We start from the raw sequence: 22,710 nt of genomic DNA on the forward strand, positions 1-22,710 counted from the left end.
TTATTTCAGTCCCTTCATTCACTCTATGTGTTTGCCATTACTTAAAGGGATGATGATTGATAGGCAACGTTCCCCAATTTATCAAAGCAAACTAGCATCTCAAACCATCGTGGTTTCTTTTATTTAGCCTTAGAATCAAATAGATCTCCTTAAATGAAGAATTATGCCATATTATGCTCACTCTTCAAGGAACCTCAAACAGCTAGACTGTCAAATTATAAAAACTGAAAGCATGGATGCCGGAAATCAGAAATAAAAATGGAAATTGCCGAAAAGGCTCAGCAGGTCTGCCAACATCCATGGAGAGAAAGCAAAGTTAATGTTTTGGGTTCAATGACCTTTGTTCTGATATATAGATTACTCCTTTTTCCGTTACACCAAATCCAGTCTCGGATTCAATACAGTCCTCAAAGTATTGATCCAGAAAACTATTGCACATACACTCCAGGAATTCCTTCTCTAGATTAATGTTCCTGATACAGTTCACCCAATTTATATGCAGATTAAAACTTCTCATAATTACAGCTGTATGTTTATTGTTTGCATCTATAACTTCCTACTTAATGCCTTCCCCAACATTACCACTTTAACCCCCTATATTGCTTTCTACCTCTTGGTATTGCTAAGCTCTATCGATACACTTTCCACCACTGGAACTAATATCCTTCCCTACTATTGCTGTTAATGTCCTCTTTAACCATCAATATTCATCTACCTCCTATTCCATTCTGTCTTTCATTCCCAAATACTGAATAGTCCTGAATATTCAGCTCCCATCCTGGTTAACACAGTCACATCTCTGTAATCCTACCTGCATGGTCTGCTTTTATATCTATATCTATTTCCATGTCTAATTCATCCATTTTATTGCTCTATGTATTAAGGCACAACACCTAAAGGCTTATCTTTATAACAATCATCTCATTGCATTATTTTGTGCTATGACCCTATTGATTCTTGCTCTTTAATCCTCTGCCTATCAATTTTTCTACCTCCCATTCTTTTGTCTTACACCTTGTTTCCCTCTCTCTTGTCACCCTACCGTTTTAGTTTAAAGCCACCCAAACCGCAACAGCAACCCCCTAGAATATCAGACCAGTACTGGTGAAGCCCAATGCAAGGTCCAAGAACAGCACCTCATCTTTCAAGTAGTTATTTTACATCTTTCTAGATCCATTATCAAATTCAACTTGAGAACACAATCTGTCCTTCATTCTAAAATTTGTTTCTCCCCAGTATTAGTCTACATCTTGTTCATTTGTTTTTGCTTTTAAAGTACAGCTCATTTCCATTATTATTACTTACTCTGGAGCAAGTTCCTCATTCCTACATTATTGCCATTAAAGATTCACATAGCTTTTGCTCTGTGATATCTTTAATTTTTCCTGCCCTCTTAAACAATAGCTAAACCTTGCCTTTCTTCCACCTGTACACACACTTTCATCAATAGATTAAAATCCATCCCATTTCTAATTCTTCAGTTCTCACAAAAAGTCACATTAAACTTAAAATATTCTCTCTCTCTCTCTCTCTCTCTCTCTCTCTCTCACTTCACAGAGGCCGAGTTTTTCAACCACTGCTTTTATTTTACATCTCCATAACCGGTAATATTTTGCTTTTAGTTTAGCTCATTACTTTTGTCCAGTTCAAAAAATTCATGCCAGAACTTCACTGACATCAAGCCATAACAATGCAGCAATGGGACAAACTGCCTCCTTTGATTATTATGTGATTTAAGCTTCAGTCCTGCAAGACAGGAGTCTACAGAAGCATGATAATAAAATGTGAGGCTGGATGAACACAGCAGGCCAAGCAGCATCTCAGGAGCACAAAAGCTGACGTTTCGGGCCTAGACCCTTCATCAGAGAGGGGGCTGGGGGGAGGAAACTGGAATAAATAGGGAGAGAGGGGGAGGCGGACCGAAGATGGAGAGTAAAGAAGATAGGTGGAGAGGGTGTAGGTGGGGAGGTAGGGAGGGGACAGGTCAAGGAGGTGGGATGAGGTTAGTAGGGAGCTGAGGTTGCGGCTTGGGGTGGGAGGAAGGGATGGGTGAGAGGAAGAACCGGTTAGGGAGGCAGAGACAGGTTGGACTGGTTTTGGGATGCAGTGGGTGGGGGGGAAGAGCTGGGCTGGTTGTGTGGTGCAGTGGGGGGAGGGGATGAACTGGGCTGGTTTGGGGATGCAGTGGGGGAAGGGGAGATTTTGAAACTGGTGAAGTCCACATTGATACCATATGGCTGCAGGGTTCCCAGGCGGAATATGAGTTGCTGTTCCTGCAACCTTCGGGTGGCATCATTGTGGCAGTGCAGGAGGCCCATGATGGACATGTCATCAAGAGAATGGGAGGGGGAGTGGAAATGGTTTGCGACTGGGAGGTGCAGTTGTTTGTTGCGAACTGAGCGGAGGTGTTCTGCAAAGCGGTCCCCAAGCCTCCGCTTGGTTTCCCCAATGTAGAGGAAGCCACACCGGGTACAGTGGATGCAGTATACCACATTGGCAGATGTGCAGGTGAACCTCTGCTTAATGTGGAATGTCATCTTGGGGCCTGGGATGGGGGTGAGGGAGGAGGTGTGGGGACAAGTGTAGCATTTCCTGCGGTTGCAGGGGAAGGTGCCGGGTGTGGTGGGGTTGGAGGGCAGTGTGGAGCGAACAAGGGAGTCACGGAGAGAGTGGTCTCTCCGGAAAGCAGACAGGAGAGGGGATGGAAAAATGTCTTGGGTGGTGGGGTCGGATTGTAAATGGCGGAAGTGTCGGAGGATAATGCGTTGTATCCGGAGGTTGGTAGGGTGGTGTGTGAGAACGAGGGGGATCCTCTTGGGGCGGTTGTGGCGGGGGCGGGGTGTGAGGGATGTGTCGCGGGAGATGCGGTCAAGGGCGTTCTCAATCACCGTGGGGGGAAAGTTGCGGTCCTTAAAGAACTTGGACATCTGGGATGTGCGGGAGTGGAATGTCTTATCGTGGGAGCAGATGCGGCAGAGGCGGAGGAATTGGGAATAGGGGATGGAATTTTTGCAGGAGGGTGGGTGGGAGGAGGTGTATTCTAGGTAGCTGTGGGAGTCGGTGGGCTTGAAATGGACATCAGTTACAAGCTGGTTGCCTGAGATGGAGACTGAGAGGTCCAGGAAGGTGAGGGATGTGCTGGAGATGGCCCAGGTGAACTGAAGGTTGGGGTGGAAGGTGTTGGTGAAGTGGATGAACTGTTCGAGCTCCTCTGGGGAGCAGGAGGCGGCGCCGATACAGTCATCAATGTACCGGAGGAAGAGGTGGGGTTTGGGGCCTGTGTAGGTGCGGAAGATGGACTGTTCCACGTAACCTACAAAGAGGCAGGCATAGCTGGGGCCCATGCGGGTGCCCATGGCCACCCCCTTAGTCTGTAGGAAGTGGGAGGAGTCAAAAGAGAAGTTGTTGAGTGTGAGGACGAGTTCCGCTAGGCGGATGAGTGTGTCGGTGGAGGGGGCCTGGTCGGGCCTGCGGGACAGGAAGAAGCGGAGGGCCTTGAGGCCATCTTCATGCGGAATGCAGGTGTACAGGAACTGGACGTCCATGGTGAATATGAGGTGTTGGGGGCCAGGGAATTGGAAGTCCTGGAGGAGGTGGAGGGCGTGGGTGGTGTCACGGACGTAGGTGGGGAGTTCCTGGACCAAAGGGGAGAAAATGGACTCCAGATAGGTGGAGATGAGTTCGGTGGGGCAGGAGCAGGCTGAGACGATGGGTCGACCGGGGCAGGCAGGTTTGTGAATTTTGGGAAGGAGATAGAAACGGGCCGTGCGGGGTTGGGGAACAATGAGGTTGGAGGCTGTGGGTGGGAGGTCCCCTGAGGTGATGAGGTCATAAATGGTGTTGGAGATGATGGTTTGGTGCTCGGGTGTGGGGTCATGATCGAGGAGGCGGTAGGAGGTGATGTCGGAGAGTTGGCGTCTGGCCTCGGCGATGTAGAGGTCAGTACGCCATACTACCACTGCGCCACCCTTGTCTGCGGGTTTGATGGTGAGGTTGGGGTTGGAGCGGAGGGAGCGGAGGGCTGCCCGTTCTGCGGGGGAGAGGTTGGAGTGGGTGAGAGGGGTGGAGAGGTTGAGGCGGTTGATGTCTCGACGGCAGTTGGAGATGAAGAGGTCGAGGGAGGGTAGGAGGCCTGGGGGTGGTGTCCAGGAGGAGGACTTGTGTTGGAAGCGGGTGAAGGGGTCAGTGGAAGGAGGGTTGGGTTCCCGGTTGAAGAAGTAGGCATGCAGGCGAAGACGGCGGAAAAACTGCTCTATTTTTGACATTGTAAATGCTGTAAATCTAGAATCATGTACCTGGTAGCCACAACTTTGGCATCAATTAAGTGAGCACAATTTAGTGGAATTCTGTGCCTTTCTACTATTTCTATTTAAACACAACAGCCCTGGTGACAGAAAGCAGGAGTGAATTGAGACAATAAGCTTCTATAAATATTTGACAACTCAACAAGTTACAAATAGTACAAGCAAAATACTAGTTTAGAAATTGAATTATAAGAGTCAAAATTTCCTCTGTTAAGGAACACGAATTCCAACTGTCACCTATATGACAACATAATATATCTTTACCATAGAGTTCAAATTCTAAGCACGGTGCGAAAAAATAATGGGAAGAAAATGAAGCAATGCAATGGGCTTGTTTAGTTACGGAAACTGATTGACGTTTCAGTAGCTATAGACATAACTCCAGCAATGGTATGTCATGAAGAGAACAGCATGCATCAGCTCCAAAACATCGCTCTGGGAGAGGTTAAATAGAGTTCTATGTTGGTACCTATGATTTCGGCAGGAAAGGAGATTAGCTACTCAGGGTAGATTTTAAGGAGATGGAAAGGAGAATGAAAAGCAGCAGCTCTAAAGCAACATCTTAAGATTACTCCAATTTGCAAGAGCAAATGGATTAGGAATAGGAGATCTGAGTCATTGATCACATGACTGGAAAGCAGGTGTAGAAAGAAGGCCATCAATTTTCTGGCACACGGTGGACTAGTTCTGGGGAAGGTAACACCTATGCAAACCATAAAATGTACACCTGAACAGGAATGGGACAAATATCTTTGCATGGAGGTTTGCTGCTAGGTAAACTAGATTGGCACAGCAATGGGACTGGGAGGGCAGATTCAGATAGGACAAATTCAGAGCAGGCAAAAGGGCACAGAAAATTAATTAGCATCTCAGAAACAGAAAAAGCAAAAGGTTAAAAAGTCAACAACACTGGAATTTTGCAAGGCTAAAAAAAGGTATAAAATGTACGTTTAAGGAGTTTAGCAGATAAAGCCAATGAGCTGAAGATGCTGAAATCATTGCTCTAAGGATTAATTGACTTAAATTGGGGCAAAAATGGCAGCTGAACATTCCTGTCCATATGGTTTCAGGCAAGTTACAGAGGAAAGTTTAAAAAAAAAAGGTACAGCATTAATGGTGAAGCATTAAATACAGCTGTCAGGAGGAATGATGTATTAAATTAGCCAAATCAAGCCACATGTTTGGTTTAGAAATAAAAATGGGCAACAACACAGATAGGAGTGTAAGATAGACTACCATTAGTGGGGACAGCAATAGAACCTCAAATATGTGGGCTAATTTCAGAATGCAACAAGCAATAATAGTTGGGGACCTAACCAGAATAAACTATGCGGGGAAAATAAAAGGGCACAAAATTCTTGTGTGCATTAAAGGGAACTTATCATGTCAGCATGAAACAAGTCCAATGAGAGGGAGTGCAATTCTAGATTTATTCTGAGGAGATGAAGCTGTGCAAATGGGCAGGGTATCAGTGGAGAACCATTTTGCAGAATGACTATAACGCAGTTAGACTTAGCTTCATTATTGAAAGGGATGAAAACAGAACAGGATTATTCCAAAAGAATGTGGGAGGCAAGTCAAGTAATTCTAGTTTAACTGCAATGGTGGGCAGGATAAATCACCACCTTGGGAACACATGGAACAATTAGCAATAGTCAGCATTGTTTTAAGTGAAGATTGTGTTTTCCTAACTTAATTGAATCACTAGAAACAACAGCAGAAAACTCAGCCTGTTCACCCTGCAGAACCCTCCTAGTGCCAAAAATTGGGACAGTAATCATACTCCTGGACCTAACCCTTACAAACAATATCTCAGACAAACATCACCACCATTCCTAGTGTGCCCTGTCACTCTGGTAAGGCAAACTAAGCAGAGGTGGCAGGAAGCACCCCTCAGAGTCAACACTTAACCTGGCCTATTTGAAGTCTCATGACATTAGGTCAAACATGGGCAAGAAAACTCCTGCTGATTACAATGTACCATCCACCTTTCCCTTCACTATTAAATTGTTGTTCTTCAATGTTGGACTCTGGTTAGGGGAATTCCAAAATCCATTCCCAACAGTGACCAAGTAGCACCACCACTGACTGCGCCAGAGTCCCCAAGGACATAGTTGATAGACTAGGTCTGCAATAGGTGATGAGAGCGCCAACAAAGAGAGAAAACATACTTGATCTCAGCCTCAATAAGCCACTCACAAATGCATCAGTGACATTTTCAATAGCAGACCTCAACCTTTGTGGAATCAAAGCCTGTTTTCACACTGATGACACCCCTTCACTATATGGTGGCATGATCACTTTGTTAAATGAAACAGACTTTGAACAGATCTAACCACATAAGACTGGACATTCAGATGCTAAAGGCTGTCAGCAGCAGTACAGTTGTACTCAGCACAATGTGCAACCTCATGGCTCAACATATCCACAACTGTCACTACCATCACGTCAGGGGGTCAAACTTCACTCATGAAAAAGAGCGCAGGAGCAGCATTGGGCATACTTGAAAATGAAGTGTCAACTTAGGGAAGCAGCAAAATGGGACTACTTGCATGTCAAACAGCAAAAGACAAGTGACAGAGGGGGCTAAGAAATTCCATGACCAACAGATCAGACCGAAGATAACAAAGTGTGAAGGTGGATGAACACAGCAGGCCAAGCAGCATCTCAGGAGCACAAAAGCTGACGTTTCGGGCCGAGACGCTTCATCCCTCTCTGAAGAAGGGTCTCGGCCCGAAACGTCAGCTTTTGTGCTCCTGAGATGCTGCTTGGCCTGCTGTGTTCATCCAGCTTCACACTTTTGTTATCTAGGATTCTCCAGCATCTGCAGTTCCCATTATCTCAGGTCAGACTGACGCTCTGCTTGTTGTGACTGCAATCATGAATAGTAGTTGTCAATTAACTCATTAGAATAGGAGGCTCTGCAAATATTCCCATCCTCAAGGGTAGCCCAGCTGCCAGCACCATCTTTAATGGAAAGAAAATTGAGGGCTTTGCAACAATTTTCAGCCAGAAAGGTCAATTTACTGTCACCTTTTCAAGGACAACTGGCGTTGGGCAATAAATGCTGGCAGAGCCATCAACACACACACCCCATCAATTAACGTAAAAAGGAGGGCTGATCTGGGTAGTGCCGTGGATGTTGTCTACTTGGAGTTAGCAACATTTAGCTCACAAGGTACCAGACGGTAGACTGAAGCTCACACGATAGAGATTATGGTGAGTTTGGGCCAAATTTAAATCTTCAATAGGTAACAAAAGGGTAACAGATGATGAATACTTTTACACATGTGAAGCAATTTCCAGTGGCATTTTGCAAAGCTCAGCGGTGGGTCCCTTACTGTTGCATATGCTAATTTGGGCTCAAGTGAGAGAAACCCCACTGGTAAATGTCAGGTGACAAAAACAGGCCATACAGTTGACAGTCAAGAGAAAAACTTGACAGGTGACACTGTGGAATGATATTAAATAGTTTGGTTGACTGGACAGGGAAGTGGCAAATGGAATTCAAAACAGAGAAAATGTAAGCCATTTGGGGAGGGCAAACCAAGTTATGGGATACACATTGAACGGAAGGACATCGAGAAGGTTGGACAAAGTGACTCAATTTGGAGTGCATGCCCATACAGCCTTTAAGGTGGCTGGACAAACGGATAAAGATGGTGAACAAAGTGTGTAAAATACTTTCCTTTATTGAATGTGGCATTGAAAATGAAAGTAGGGATGTAATGCTTGAACCGTATAAAATGCTTGGCAATCCTCACGTAATGTGTGGTAAAACTACAGAAAGGACATCTGTACTGTCACCAAAGTAATTAAGAACACTAAGAGTTTGACACCAGAGTTTGACAATTGCATCTATGAAGAAAAATTGATTAGGTTAGGACTTTTTCTCCCCCCTTAGAATAATAAAACAACTTAACTGATGCGCACAAGATTATGAGAAACCTAGAGAGGAGATAGGAAACATTTGTTTCCCCCTGGAGGAGATCAATTACCGTGGCTCCAGATTTAAGGTGATTGGTAGGTGGTTTAGAAGAGAGACGATGAAACGATTTTCAACCAGAATATGCTGCACAGTTGGTGGAGGCAGAAACTATCAACTCATTTAAAAGGGTAGTGGGATATGCCCTGGAACAGCTCTATGACTACATACCAGTTGCTGGGAGGTAGGATTAGAACGCATGATTAGTTTTTACTCTCACTGCCCCCTGTTCTAGCTGCCACCAACACAATAGATTCAAAGGCCTTTTTCTGTGTCGTAACATTTCTATAGCTCTGCATGTTTTCGGGGAAGAAGTGAATGTTAGTGTTCACAATTGACAAAAAAAAGACACTTACTGAGCTGTAAGCGAAGAATGGGAAGCTAAAACATTTCCCATTTCATATTTAATGGAAAGAATGAATTACCTTCAATTTGATATTTAATACCACAAGCTGCTTGGACTTGTTAGCTTTTCTAGTACAGTCCAAGCTCTGACCTTTAAACACTGTAATAGGAGAAGGCTTTTCAGTGCTGAGCCTGCACTACCATTCAATAAAAGATTATGGCCCCTCTGTATCCTAACTTCTTATACCCACCTTGCTTTCAAATTCTTTAAAGCCCTTGCCAAAACGTAATCAATTTCAGATTTAAAATTGACTGGACTAGCTTCACCAGCTTTTTTTTGCAGGAGAATTTTCCTCATTTATACTACTCTTCCACTGAAGTGTTCTCTAACTTTCTCCCGAAACACCTAGATTTGGTGTTATAGGCTAATATAGCTCATTATCCTAGACTGGCCCACCAGCAAAAATAATTCTTGTAGAATTTTGACGAAGCAGTGGCTACCTCTTCCACTGGTCATGAAGCCAAGAAAGCCCCAACAAAGCCAGTTCAAGGGGACCCTGTGAGATTTCAGGTCCATCAGGGCAAAATAAAGTTTTAATAAGCAAACCCAACTTTGAACCTGAAAAAAAGTTCTCATTTAGGATTACTACCAGCTGTAGTTCAGCTGCAAAAAAAAAACTTTCCTTCTTAGAGTCAAAGGTTTCAAGTTCACGTCCTGTCCTAAGAATTGAGCACAAAAGTCAAAGCCGACACTCCAGTGCAGTACTAAGGGAACACTGTACTGCTAGAGCCATTTTTAGATGAGACATTATGCCGACCCCATCTGCATTCTTAGACAGAGATGGAAGATTCCAAGACTCAGCATCTTCAGTTATTAACAGTTATTACTGGGCAAAATTTGTCTCGATCTACAGAACAAAACAGCTTATCTTGTCATTGGCAATAACAAATTATTGCTTACCTGGAGCTTGGTGTGCATAAAATGATTCCCACGTTTCCTAAGCTATCACACTGACCACACAAAAATACTTCACTGGTTGCAAGTGCTTTGAGATATCCAGAGGTTGTGAAAGGCACTGTAGAAATGCAAGACTTTTATTTGAAAAAATGGATTTCATCAAAACATATCAAAGTAGCTAAGAGGACAAACAGGTCACTTGCGCAAAAATATAAATTCATGGATTGTTATTCTAATTCCTTCCAAAAACACCTTTGGATGTAAAAGTCATCACCTATTTGTGAAAATAGCATCAACAGATCACTTCTAAACTCATTACTATAGCAGCACTCTCAAACATATTACACTCTGTACATTAGGAATTCAACATTTCTTTCTCTTCGTCAATCACAATTTTTCCGCCTCTCCCTCAGATTTTACAGCATTTTTATGCAAACTCTTCCTCCTCTGCTTCAGCCTTGCAGTGCAGCTGGAATTCTTCATTTAGTCAAGATTAGCAATCCTGCAGCATTCAAAGGATTCTTGTTTCTATGGTAATAGTTTTGTCAGCTAACAAGATGTCCTAGCATAACACCAAAAAGCTTTTGTCACACAAGAGAGATCCAACATTTCAACATTCTAATTTTAACTTTACATCTCACATTGGTTTAGGCTTTGCTTTAAGCCCGCCAAAAAGTGGAAACAATGTTTTCTTTAAAACAAAGCTCAAATCCAATATATTGTTGCTTTAGAGGAGTATCACGAAGTCACAAAAAATTCATACTGAATGATGCTAAGAAAGCCTATAAAGAATGACACTCAAAGCATCTGTTCTATTTATGCCCATCGCTAAAGGGAGAGACTTGATGAAGGTTCTAGGCCCAAAACATCAGCTTTTGTGGTCCTACGATGCTACTGGGCCTGCTGTGTTCATCCAGCTCTACAGTTTGTCATCTTGGATTCTCCAGCATGGGCAGTTCCCATTATCTCTGTACCTAATACTGTGTGGGCGAGAAATGAGCTGCCTCGTCTTCTGACTAATTATATGTCACCGTAAAAACAGTTCTGCAAAGAGGGAATCAAAATAATTTGTCCAGACAGTACATGCACCTCACTTTACCATTTAGCTCAATTAGATATCTCAATTGGAGATCAGTCTATTTTCCACACAAGCTTTAAAAATTATACCACTTCAGTGCTTACTGCCACACAGAGACTTGGAAAATTTTGTTTGTCATCTTGGATTGCAGTTCAATCTCAAATATTATAAACAGTAAGGTGTACAGGTACAGGAACCCAAGAATACTAAATAAGACACAAGGGTAAAATTAATCTCAAATTGGCACTGTATTTTCTCAAATGCCAAACACAACAGCATCTTTGTTGAATTTAACAACCACAGTCTAGTAAATTGTACGCATATTTTTATACTGCTTTTATAATTAACAAACTGCACAAGTGTAATAATTTTTAAAAATGGGATTTTGCTTTTAAATTGTACTTTAGATTATTTTTTGAAATTAAAGGAGTTACAAATTCTGCACTTCAAACTCTGGCACGAGTTAGAGCCCAGATTCCCATGAATCACAATTGGGACCATGTCCACTTCTGTAATTACTCAGTAACTTCTAAACTGAGCCACCCCTAGAGTCCGTCCTGTAACTCTAACAGTAGTCAATAAGTATTTCAAACATTCACAATTGGAAAGTGAAAGCTAAACAATTAAATAATTAACACAAACAACAACCGTCTCCAGTGCAAAAAAAATCACACCCAGTTTGAACAAAGTGTTCTTTCAGAAAGCAAAAAGAGAAACAAGACAGAACATAATTTCTCAAACAGGTTGGCTTTGTTTGACAGTAAACATGATGAAAACACATTCAATAACATCTTCGTTGCAGGAATAATTGCAGACAACTAAACATGTTGCTTCTTGGTCATTCGTTAATTTGAAAATAATGATGCATATACTGTGGGAAAACAAATGACTTTCATGCCTGCCTTTTAGTCTTTTTCAAAACAAAAAGATATCAGCACCAGGATTGGAACATGTCTGCACTGAGACACTCAGTTTTACCACCAAGTTGGTTTTGTATTCAAAAATAAAATTTCCTATTGTTTATTTTAACAATGTTACAATCATACTGACTTCAGGAGCCAAAAAAATGTACTTGCTGTCTGCAATACACAGCTGCCATGTTGATCAAAGATTGATTGAAACTATTTAAAAGAAACAATGGAGCATTATATGTATGAATATTGTACTAGCAGCAAAGTCTTACAAAATTCTACTCTTCAGACTCTCATGTGGCTTAGCTTTCTCATCAGAAAGCTAAAAGCATTATATTTTCCCCGTGGTAGGAACTGCCGATGCTGGAGTCTGAGATAACAAGGCATAGAGCTGGATGGACACAGCAAGCCAGGCGACATCAGAGGGGCAGGAAAGCTGACATTTGGGATCTGAACCCTTCTTCAGAAATGGGGGAGGTGGAAGGGGATTTGCTCCTTCTTAATCTCAGAACAGCAGAATTATTTTACCAGCATATCATTCCTCTTTCCAACTAGAGTTGGACTCTCAATTTAGTATTCAATTAGGGGGCAACTGGGCACTGCAGCCCATACCATTACAATTTTGGTTGAAATCTCGTATTTTTTTTTAAGGGTGTTTACAACTACCACAAGAGGGGCTTTAGTGGTGCAGAGGTAGTGTCCCTACCTCGTGGCCAGAAGGTCAAGGTTGAAGTCCCACCTGCACCACCTCCGGAGATGTGCCATAACCTGTCTGAATGGGTTGACTAAAACTATCAATAGTATATCAGGCAGGGACAACTTTCATCTCCTCAGCTAATGCGATATGTAAATTCTACATTACATAATAATCTAGTCTTCGTCACAACTGTTAAAATTACTAGGACATTCTCATTAAAAACAGAATCAAAACGCAACTCAGAGCCAAGACAACAAATATCCTTCATGTCATAAATCAATCTATCAGCTCGTGCAGGACTCTGCAGTTCTGTGGTAGATCAAAGCTTAAATGGATATCCCTGTTCAACTCTGCAAGGGAAAGCGGCTCCATTTCTAATCTAACATTTGCAGTTTTTCTGGCCCAACATATTAATGACTCAACGTAGAAACACAAAACAAGACTGGTTTAGAAACAATAATTGATTGGTCTGCAAGTTCAGGGAACATTATCATCTGATGATTATTTTCATATAGTAATGCTTACATTAATCCAAGATTTAAATTTTTGCATACTATTAGATTTAAGGAATTTCTTTCTTAAACCATTATGTTTCAAAGCATCTACTGTTTTCTCACCCCAAAGCTTGGATAGCTGAACAGTCTGAGAGATAACAAGCCTATGAAGATCCAGTTGACTGATATAAACTGAATCATCTGGAACAGTGTAACAATTGCTCCCTAGACAGGGAAGAGGGAATGCAAAATTGGCAAAGTCTTCTATATTTTGTGTATACAGGACTAAAATTAACATGTGCATTTGTTGTATGAAAACAGGTTTCAGCTCAAATAAAATGCTGAATACAAGTAGTCGGACATCATTCAACATCTCAGTTCATTTACAGAGAATGGCCACCTGCACACATTACTGCACTAACGCGTGAAACTTCATCCCATACAGTTTAGTGCTTTATCGAATGCAAGACATGGAGGAAAAAATAATGGGAGGAATAGAGAAATAACCTCCCCTTTGAAAGCTATATATTCCCAAGTCATGCTAAATCAAAGTCAAAAACCCATTTTAAACTTCAGCTTACTATAATGTCAAATCACACTAGATAGCCAGGACCAGAAAGCTGTGGAAATGTTCTGTAAATTGATTCTTTTGATCAATATACAAAGCATGATCAGTTATATCCACATATGCCTAAGACTCAGACAACGGACAGAATATCCATTCACAAGATACAAAAACATGTTTTTTGAGTCCTCACAATTAATTTTAAATCTGTTGCAGGGATCGCAAATGTCCTCTCATGGCAGACGTGAAAATTATTTTAAAATTTAAGTAATCTAACACCATAGGTATTAATTCCATATTAAGATGTCTGAATCAAAAATGGAACTACATTTTTGATCTGAAAGCTGTATTCTAGCGACTTCAACTTAAATGTTTTCTTAATGTTTTATACGTACAACTGTTCACGTATAACTGAGCAGGATTAAACTCAAATATTTACAGGCTCAGCCGAATATTGTCCAAAATAATGCTGTGTGATTGACTGTGTAAGGAGTGAACCATTTCTCAAAAACACCGAGATGCTACATTCTTGCCCTTTAACAACAAACTGAAGTGAAAAATGAAAATTAATGAGAAACTTAGATGTGCTTATGAAAATACATATTTTTGGCTTGCTTGACTGATCTGTGTAACTCAGTAATTTATTTTGTTTTATAACCAACCAGTCCAAGAGGGATGAGAGGGGGTAAAAGAAAACCTTGAGGGCGTTCAAATTGGGGGGAAAAAAATCAATACTTACATTGAATAAATTATTCAAATACACCAACTGCAGATGAAAACAAGCTTATGTCCATAATTATGTTTTGCAAATATTCAGACTTAACCTGGAGATCCAATCTATTGCACCCTGAATGAGTTTGTTAAAAATCCTATTGCCCTTTCACTTTATTGGATCCCAAAACTTTAAAGCTTCCTTTCCATCCCCAATGATTCACTACAACTCCAGCCTTTAGAAGGCACATGTTCTGTTGACCACATTCTTCCAACAATCTACCACAAGCAGTGTGTAGAACGGTCAAGAGGCTTAGTCAGTTAATCTGGGCAGAATTCAAACACGTACACAAGGTGAAGGTATGAAGTTGTAAACCCACGTTACTCAACCCTCGCGGGTCTGGCAGCATCTGTGGAGGAGAAAACAGAGTTAACGTTTCGGGTCCAGAGACCCTTACTCAGAACTGTTCTGAGGAAGGGTCACCAGACCCGAAACGTTAACTCTGTTTTCTCCTTCACAGATGCTGCCAGACCTGCTGAGCTTTTCCAGCAACTTTGTCTTTGTTCCTGATTTACAGCATCTGCAGTTCTTTTGGTTTTCACTCAATCCTACCCAAGTATCTTCAGGGCAATGCCAGCATACAGCAAAAGCTGAAATTCTTTGCTGAATGCAAAGCAAGCTATGATGGGTTTTAATAAACATAGAACTTTGAAAATGTTATACTTGTACATTTTGATGAATCTTTTGTTTCCAAACACAAGTGAGACATATGGCAAGATAACAAAGTGTGAAGCTGGATGAACACAGCAGGCCAAGCAGCACCCTAGTAGCACAAAAGCTGACGTTTTGGGCCTATACCAGTCATCGGAGGGCTCCTGAGATGCTGCTTGGCCTGCTGTGTTCATTCAGCTTCAAACTGTTATCTTGGTTTTGCCAGCATCTGCAGTTCCCATTATCTCTGAGAGACATATGGCAATTCTGAATTCGGTAATAAATTGTGAAGTGCACATCAAAATGCAAAATGACAATCTGAGATTGCATGATAATAAAATGTGAGGCTGGATGAACACAGCAGGCCAAGCAGCATCTCAGGAGCACAAAAGCTGACGTTTCGGGGCTAGGCCCGAAACGTCAGCTTTTGTGCTCCTGAGATGCTGCTTGGCCTGCTGTGTTCATCCAACCTCACATTTTATTACCTTGGAATTCTCCAGCATCTGCAGTTCCCATTATATCTGAGATTGCATGTTACTTTTGACTTCCTTGAAGAAAATGCATGAAAATTTCAAACTAATCTTCAGCAACGCATGCAGAGCTCACTGGTAAAGTACAATGATTTAATGAGGAGATGGCAGTGAATTGTGTGTTTTGCAAGACCTATCACAATTAATTAAACAAAGAGGTTTCCTGAAATAATGCCTCCTTCATAACCATGGTAAAGATAAATAAAGCTTTCCTTGTGTCATAGTAGATTTAATAACACCTTGAGTTGAAATGGATCAACATGTCTCCTGGATTAACTTAAACAAGCAGAAATCTTACAACATGCGCTGGCATACTTTGCAGGAACAACTTTGATTAACACTGCCGAAGAATGATTGACTTAAAGGAAATAAATCAAAGTTGTCAAAGTCACAAATGGGATTGGGGGAAAATCAGGATTGTGGGGGTGGATGGAACAGTGGGAGTAGGACATCGGATTTTGAAGCCGGGCAGGGGAATATCTGGCGCATCACATGGAAGTACTAACTGCTTCAAGAATACTTAACAACTCCTAGGACACTACTTCAGTGCAAACTTAAAATTACAAAAATCCTATCTTAAAAATTAAAATGATTTTCAAAGTGTTGGTTTTGAAGAATAATATAAAAATATTCAGCACACAAATAGGAAAATCTACAGGGTCGAATTCTGAATATTAGAGTAGCTATTGGTAGTTCACATTTTTCAATACTGCAAATCTCAGCTAGAAAAAACACAAAAAAAGTTAGTTAAACACTACAAATTTTTTGCCATCTATAACAGTTTAGAGGTTACACTAAAACTAAAATGGTGCAGCGTAAACTAAGTATTTGAGTTCTAACAAACTTCGAAGCAATACCAAGACACTCAGCGTGCTCATTCAGCATCAGTTCTGGTACAAAAATTCAGGTCTCTAAGCAATTTCATTTTGCTCTTTCTAGTATTCAATTTGCAAGATGCCAGATGAAAAGAAAATTGAGAGGAGAAAGGGGAAGAGAAACAGGAACAAGAGTAAACAGTGACTAATTTGCCACAATTCCATGTTGGGCTACTTGTAGCTACTGCTCAAACATTGGCAACCAGCAGCATATCAATTCCAGTCAAGCAGCACTTCAGTTTGAGTAAATGCACATGAAGAGCAATATTTATACATGCTTATATTTCATACACAGACCCTGTTTCCCAATGGTCAAGTTTTAAAATTTTCAAGGACAGGGACATTAACAGTCTCATTACCTTCAAGTAAACTTATGATAATTTCTTAAGTGTTCAGAAGACCCAAGAGTTTATCAAATGCATTTTGAAAACAGGCCTCATGCCACAATGTCCATGCAATGATAAACTGAATTAGTATGAGGCCTCCTCCTCTTTGCAACCTCACGATGCTTTACTTTGAAGCTAAGTCAGACAATTTGAGCCCTGCTGTGAAGGGGATTCTTTTGCAGTGAACTTGAAGAAGAGAAATATACTCTTGGGTATCAACTCAACCGATTAAAGTTTGGATTTGAAATATTACAATACTTCAACTGCTTTTGACTGACAGGGTCAAGTTTAATAAACAAAAAACAAATTTGCAGGTCCTTATCCCCAAGTAAACCAAAATGTACGCTCAAACTGCACCTTTTGCATTTAATAAGCTTACATCTTCTGCCACAAATGTATATTTTTCAGTAATTTATCAATAAAAAAGACTGACAGCACTCCAATACGAGTTAGTTTTAAACAGCAGCTTATTACTCAAGAATACACAGACCTAAAATGTACAGGAGTTCAAGAACACAAGCATAATTTACTCAAGTCTGCATGCTATACACAATCCTGGTTGATAGACACATACTACTGCCCCTTTATCCTCACAGTAATAATACTAACACATCATTGGATGGCATCTTCACCATAAAATCTACACTGAGAGGAAAAGGACACTGCCAGTTTTCCAGAAATGAGCACAGGTTTATTAGTGTTACTCATAACAAGATTTAATTGTAAAGCCCAGGGTGTATGAGTTGAAAGATGGCCTTGTGACATGGTCAGTAGTTGCTTGGGAGATAGGAAGCAAACTGGAATAATTGGCTCACAAATTGATTTTCAGTTTGTTAGTGGTTTGTCTGGTCCTCGAAATGGCAGGCCTGTCCTATGAAGAGACATTGGGTAAACTGGGCCTGCATTGTCCAGATATTGCGCAAATATGGGTGATCTCATTCAATCCTATGAAATACCTAACAAGGTAGATACATGTCGTTTACCCTGGTTAGTGAATCTGAAACCAGGGCACAATTTAAAATCGAAGGGAAATGCCAATAAGACCATAAGACATAGGAGCAGAAATTAGACCATTTGGCCCAGTGACACTGCACTGCCATTCAGTCATGGCGGATAAGTTCCTCAACCCTTTTCTCCCGCTTTCTCTTCGTAACCAATGATAATCAAGAACCTATTTCAGTCTTAAATATACTTAATATACTGACCTCTGCAGCCTTCTGTGGCAGTGAATTCCATAGATTCACCACTCTCTGGCTGAAGATGTTTCTCCTTATCTCCGTTCTAAAAAGATCTTCCCTTTACTCTAAGGCTGTGCCCTCAGGTCCTAGTTTCTCCTACGAATGGAAGCATCTTCCCAAGATCCACTCTGTCCAGGCCATTCAATATTCTGTAAGTTTCAACTAGATTCCCCCTCATCGTTCTAAAGTCTGTTGAGTATAGTCCCAGAGTCCTTAAACATTTCTCCTATGTCAGGCTTTGCATTCCTGGGACCATTCCTGTGAACCTCCTCTAAACCCATACCAGGGCCAGTACACCCTTCCTGAGACATGGGGCCCAAAACTGCACACAGTACTCCAAATGTGGCCTGGCCAGAGCCTTATAAAGCCTCAGTAGTACATCCCTGCTTTTATATTCAAGTCCTCTCAAAATAAATGCCAACATTGCATTTGCCTTCCTGACCACTGACTCAACGTGCAAGTTTACCTTAAGAGAATCCTGGACTGGAACTCCCAAGTCTCTTTGCACTTCAGACTTCTGCATTTTCTCCCCATTTAGAAATTAGTCCATGCTTTTATTCTTCTTACCAAAGTCCAGGGTCTCTCACTTACCTACGTTGTACTCCATCTTCCACTTTTGTCCACTCTCCTAACCTGTCCAAATCCTTTGGCAGCCTCCCCACCTCCTCGATACTACCTGTTCCTCCACCTATCTTTGTACTGTCTGCAAACTTAGCCAGACTGCCCACAGTTCCTTCATCTAGACCAGTGATGATCTTGATTAGGTTCAAGATGAGAAATCATTTTTACTCATAATTGTAAATGTTTGTGTTCTTGACCACAGAAGGCTATAGCGGCTGAGTCGATGAGTATGTTTAAGGTGAAGATTGATATCTTTCTAATTACTCATGATGTAGAAGGTTAAAAAGATGGGACAAGTAAAATGTTTAAGTATTTACTCCGCCACAATCATTTTGAATGTTACAGCAGGTTTAATAGTCTGAATGTCCTACTTCTGTTCCCTTGTAGCCTTGAGTTTGGCCCTCATGTACTCACTACTTGGACAAAAGAATATGATATATTCAGATTTATAGGTAATGCTAAATTATAATATATGTTGTATAAGTAGAAGCAAAAAGTTACAAATAATAGACAATTTATAGGAAAACTGAAACGGACAAGAGATCAAAATGTAAAGTTACTCATCTTGGATCACAGAAAACCTATTTACTAGATTACAGTTTAGATGAGTGCAAAGCTACTTCTATTCCAAGACAAATATATTGGGCTGATAGGAAACTGGCAAGGTTCACTTCTATTATAATGCAAAATGGACAGCAAATTTACACGTGCAGTTAAATGTAGAATCAGTTCTACACAGTAATGACATCTCATGGAGATTTGTCAATCAAGTAAATAAAGCTGAAAAGTTGCCATACTTAATTAGGACCCAGGAAACCCATTGGAAAAGTTAGGGCTTATGCATTTCACTGTATGTAATTTTTTTTTTAAATGCGCTGTACCAACTGTTAATTACTCTCAACCAACATCTCTGGCATTGAAAATTCACTCCTAGAAATGCTGAGTATTATTCCAATAGATTTTAATTACTGGTAGAGATTTTGGAAAAATAATATTTTGGTAACTTTGCTTTTATCACACTTAATCCCATCCTTCATGTTCCACATCTGACCTAACATTCAAATAAATATGCGAACCAGTAAATGTCAGTTAAAGACTCTACTGTCCGATAAGCGTTCTTCAAAAATGTTTGCCTGGTTCACATAGGCCCCACATATCCAGAAGAGAGTGCTGTGCTGTTTTAGCTGTCTAATATCAGCATATTGCAACGTAAAAATCCTATAGGAAGTAATTGGATAAAGAAGGATGTAATGACTGACTCAGACTCATCATTTACCACTTGAAGGACACTTCAAACCAATGCAATGGTAGGTATGATAACACAACGTGGTAATACTAATACCTGTATGAAAGGAAACTATTCCAAGTTCAAGTCGCAACACATGATTTGTACTCTTGTCCCATTTCTATCTGTCCTGAAAAAGTTCCACACTTCTAATGAAACAATGCTCCACTATATTTCATTGTTTTACAGCCATTAATATACTTTAAACATGCCAACAGATGGCATAAAAGATAAAGAAAGAAGGGTTACATTTAATTAGCACCTTATAACCAGATGACCCCAACCATTCCATAGCCTGTTAAGTGCATTTTTTATGAGGTGCTGCCATTTTTGTAATATCAGAATGTATACTGTACAGGCTGAATATTAATTTTATACTACAGTTGGAAGGCAAAGATCTGACCCCTTCACAACCTCCCTGTGTTGCTCTTTTCCCATTTAGAAAACTGCTAAATTACCAATTCTGATAAAAACAAAAATAATTTAATGAGAAGTTTACCTATGAAAAATGTGGCTAAAAATTTACACAAGCAAATTTGCATTGATTAAAATGTAAGCAAATTAAAAATGGTGTTGTGCTTTGCGAACCCCAAATAGACATAGTATCGATATAGCAAAACATTTCTTTAAAAACCAGATTGCACAATCGCTCTGAACAGGGCAAAAAAATCTGTTGGCACAATGTAAATACATGAACTGAAATTTATAATAAATGAAGCTCTGATAACAAAACTATAACAGCAAAGTTAGGTGTTGAGTTAATGCTTGCTATATAATAAAATGTGAGGCTGGATGAACACAGCAGGCCCAGCAGCATCTCAGGAGCACAAAAGCTGACGTCAGCTTTTGTGCTCCTGAGATGCTGCTGGGCCTGCTGTGTTCATCCAGCCTCACATTTTATTATCTTGGATTCTCCAGCATCTGCAGTTCCCATTATCACTAATGCTTGCTATAGCCCTGTTAGTGGATCAATTGCTATGAAAAGATTGTTTCAATAATCACATATTTCCTTAAAATTCAAAGCTGTTTTCGGGACAATAAATTATTGAATCCTGTCAAAGAAGAGAGAACTACATTTAAAAAATAACAATATTTAGTCCTTTAATGATTTCACTTCCACTGCACTCATTGGATACACTTCTAACTATCAGAATGACAAGTTTCAAACTAGTTTAATATCTTCCACAACCAACGTAAAATTCAGGAGCATGCTAAATTACTGAAAAATTACCTAAAAGCAATGCTGGCAGCAGTACATTGAAGGAAGCGAATTAGTGCTGTCATTGACAATATCCCAGCATGCTAACACTTGCTGGTTCATGGGACATGACTGGCATTCCACTCCGTAAGCTAAAACTTCAGCTTGTTTGCTTGTATAGACAGGCTAACATAATATTCTGTCCTTCCATGTAAATCAAAACTATCAAGTCGCAACTTAAAATAAAATAGGAACTGCTGGAGAAACTCAGAAGGTCTGGCAAAATCTGTGGAGAAACACAGTAAACGATAAATCACACACAAATATCCACTTTCTTTTTTTTACAAAAAAGGGATTTCCATACCTCGAAGAGGTGGTTCTGATCAAGGCACCTTCAGAAATGTAGTGTCAAGGCAGCCTGACAAATGATGCAGTGTTTTGGTCAGGCTAGTTTGGATCTGTGAGGTGGTGGTGGTGGGTGGTTGAACAGTGTGCGAGCCGTAGAGAAGTCAAGTCTGATGGCAGGGGGAAGTGAAGGGTTAAGTGTGGAGAAGTGAGGAGATGGGCCTAGCGGTTGGGGGAAGGATGGGGTAAAGCAGATGTAGAACAGAGGTGTAGGCGAATATTTCTTCGTAGGGGATGAGGAAAGAAGAGCTCAGATCTGGTGGTGAACAAAGGTGATCAGGTGCAAGGGTGACAGGGTCTAAGGTAAGTATGGAGTAAATTTGAACAGTTACTCAGGAGTCACATTACATGTTTAATAGTCCTACATTGCCTGTTAGTTAATTTCATGAGAACTCTCCAAATTCTATTTAAATAGAGACTTGAGAGGGCTCAGGCCATAAAAGAACTGCTCAGCAGAATCAATTTCCCCAGCAATTTCTTCAGAGTCTGCTATGATGGGGATTTCACAGGGGTTCTGTGCAAAAGTCTACACTGGAACAATGGCTATTGCAGCATCGTAAAATCCAGGCCAAAATTTCTTAAAGATAATTCATTCAACTCGAACCATTAACTCGGTTTCTCTCTCCACAGATGCTGCCAGACCAGAGTTTCTCCAGTACTTTATATTTAATTTCAGACCTCCAGCATCTCCAGTACTTGGCTTTTTTTAAATGCCAATGTCATGCAGCCTATCCTATCCTAGCATATATTGTAAAAACAATTTTGTGCAATGAAAGGCCTAACATTTAGTTTTTGACAATAAATGAGATTTTATTAGAGTTCAAAAGAAGTTATTCTTGTCAAGGCCTTGTTATGATCCCAATTTCTGTTAAGAGAAACTGGCAGATAAAAGCTCCAAAACAAACATCAGTAGCTTTCAGCGAGCAAAAGCCGATACCTGAAATCAGATTTAAAATAATTTCAATTTTGTCCTTTATAAAGTTAGCTTGTCTTGTTTTTTTGCTCTTTTAAAAAAAAGAGCTGCCTGAGACAAGGAGTAAAGCTGTTTTTTTCTCTCCAAGCCAATAAAGTATTCCTGCTGAGAAGCCCTGGGTTTTTTTTTAAGAAGAAAAGTTAAACAAAAAAAAGTAGCACGTATAGGTGGAGTCAGGATTCCTTAGAACCAGGGTTTTAGTTTGGCTTTCAGTTAGTGGGGTTTTGAAGTTGGCCGTAGAAACTGTTACACCTCTCTCTCGGCCACAGCAAAAAGCTGGAGTTCTTTCCACCAAAATTTTCTCTTCATGTTTCTCTAATCCAGAAAGGAACAGCATATATGAGGTGATCCATTTCAGTGAATTTTCCTTTGTCAAGGGTGTGCGTATGGGACGTTATTATATTGGAATAATTGATGTTTAGCAGTTAAATAATCTATT

The 22,710-nt window shown here is 40.6% G+C and overlaps 1 protein-coding gene across 4 annotated transcripts in view; it reads right to left on the minus strand.

Annotated features, from left to right (window-relative positions):
- Nucleotides 1-22,710, minus strand: part of LOC125455573 (protein PALS1-like) — a 101,495-nt gene that overhangs the window by 52,086 nt on the left and 26,699 nt on the right. The window contains exon 1 of one of the 4 annotated variants that reach the window (XM_059649233.1): nt 9,596-9,617. The exons of the other annotated variants lie outside the window; for them this stretch is intronic. The gene's annotated coding sequence lies outside the window, so the exon portion shown is untranslated. Of the gene's footprint in view, nt 1-9,595; nt 9,618-22,710 lie in introns of those variants that run through there. 4 annotated transcript variants of the gene reach the window in all.

This window comes from Stegostoma tigrinum, chromosome 10, assembly GCF_030684315.1.
Source record: "Stegostoma tigrinum isolate sSteTig4 chromosome 10, sSteTig4.hap1, whole genome shotgun sequence".
In the NCBI taxonomy this organism is placed as follows: Eukaryota; Metazoa; Chordata; class Chondrichthyes; order Orectolobiformes; family Stegostomatidae; genus Stegostoma; species Stegostoma tigrinum.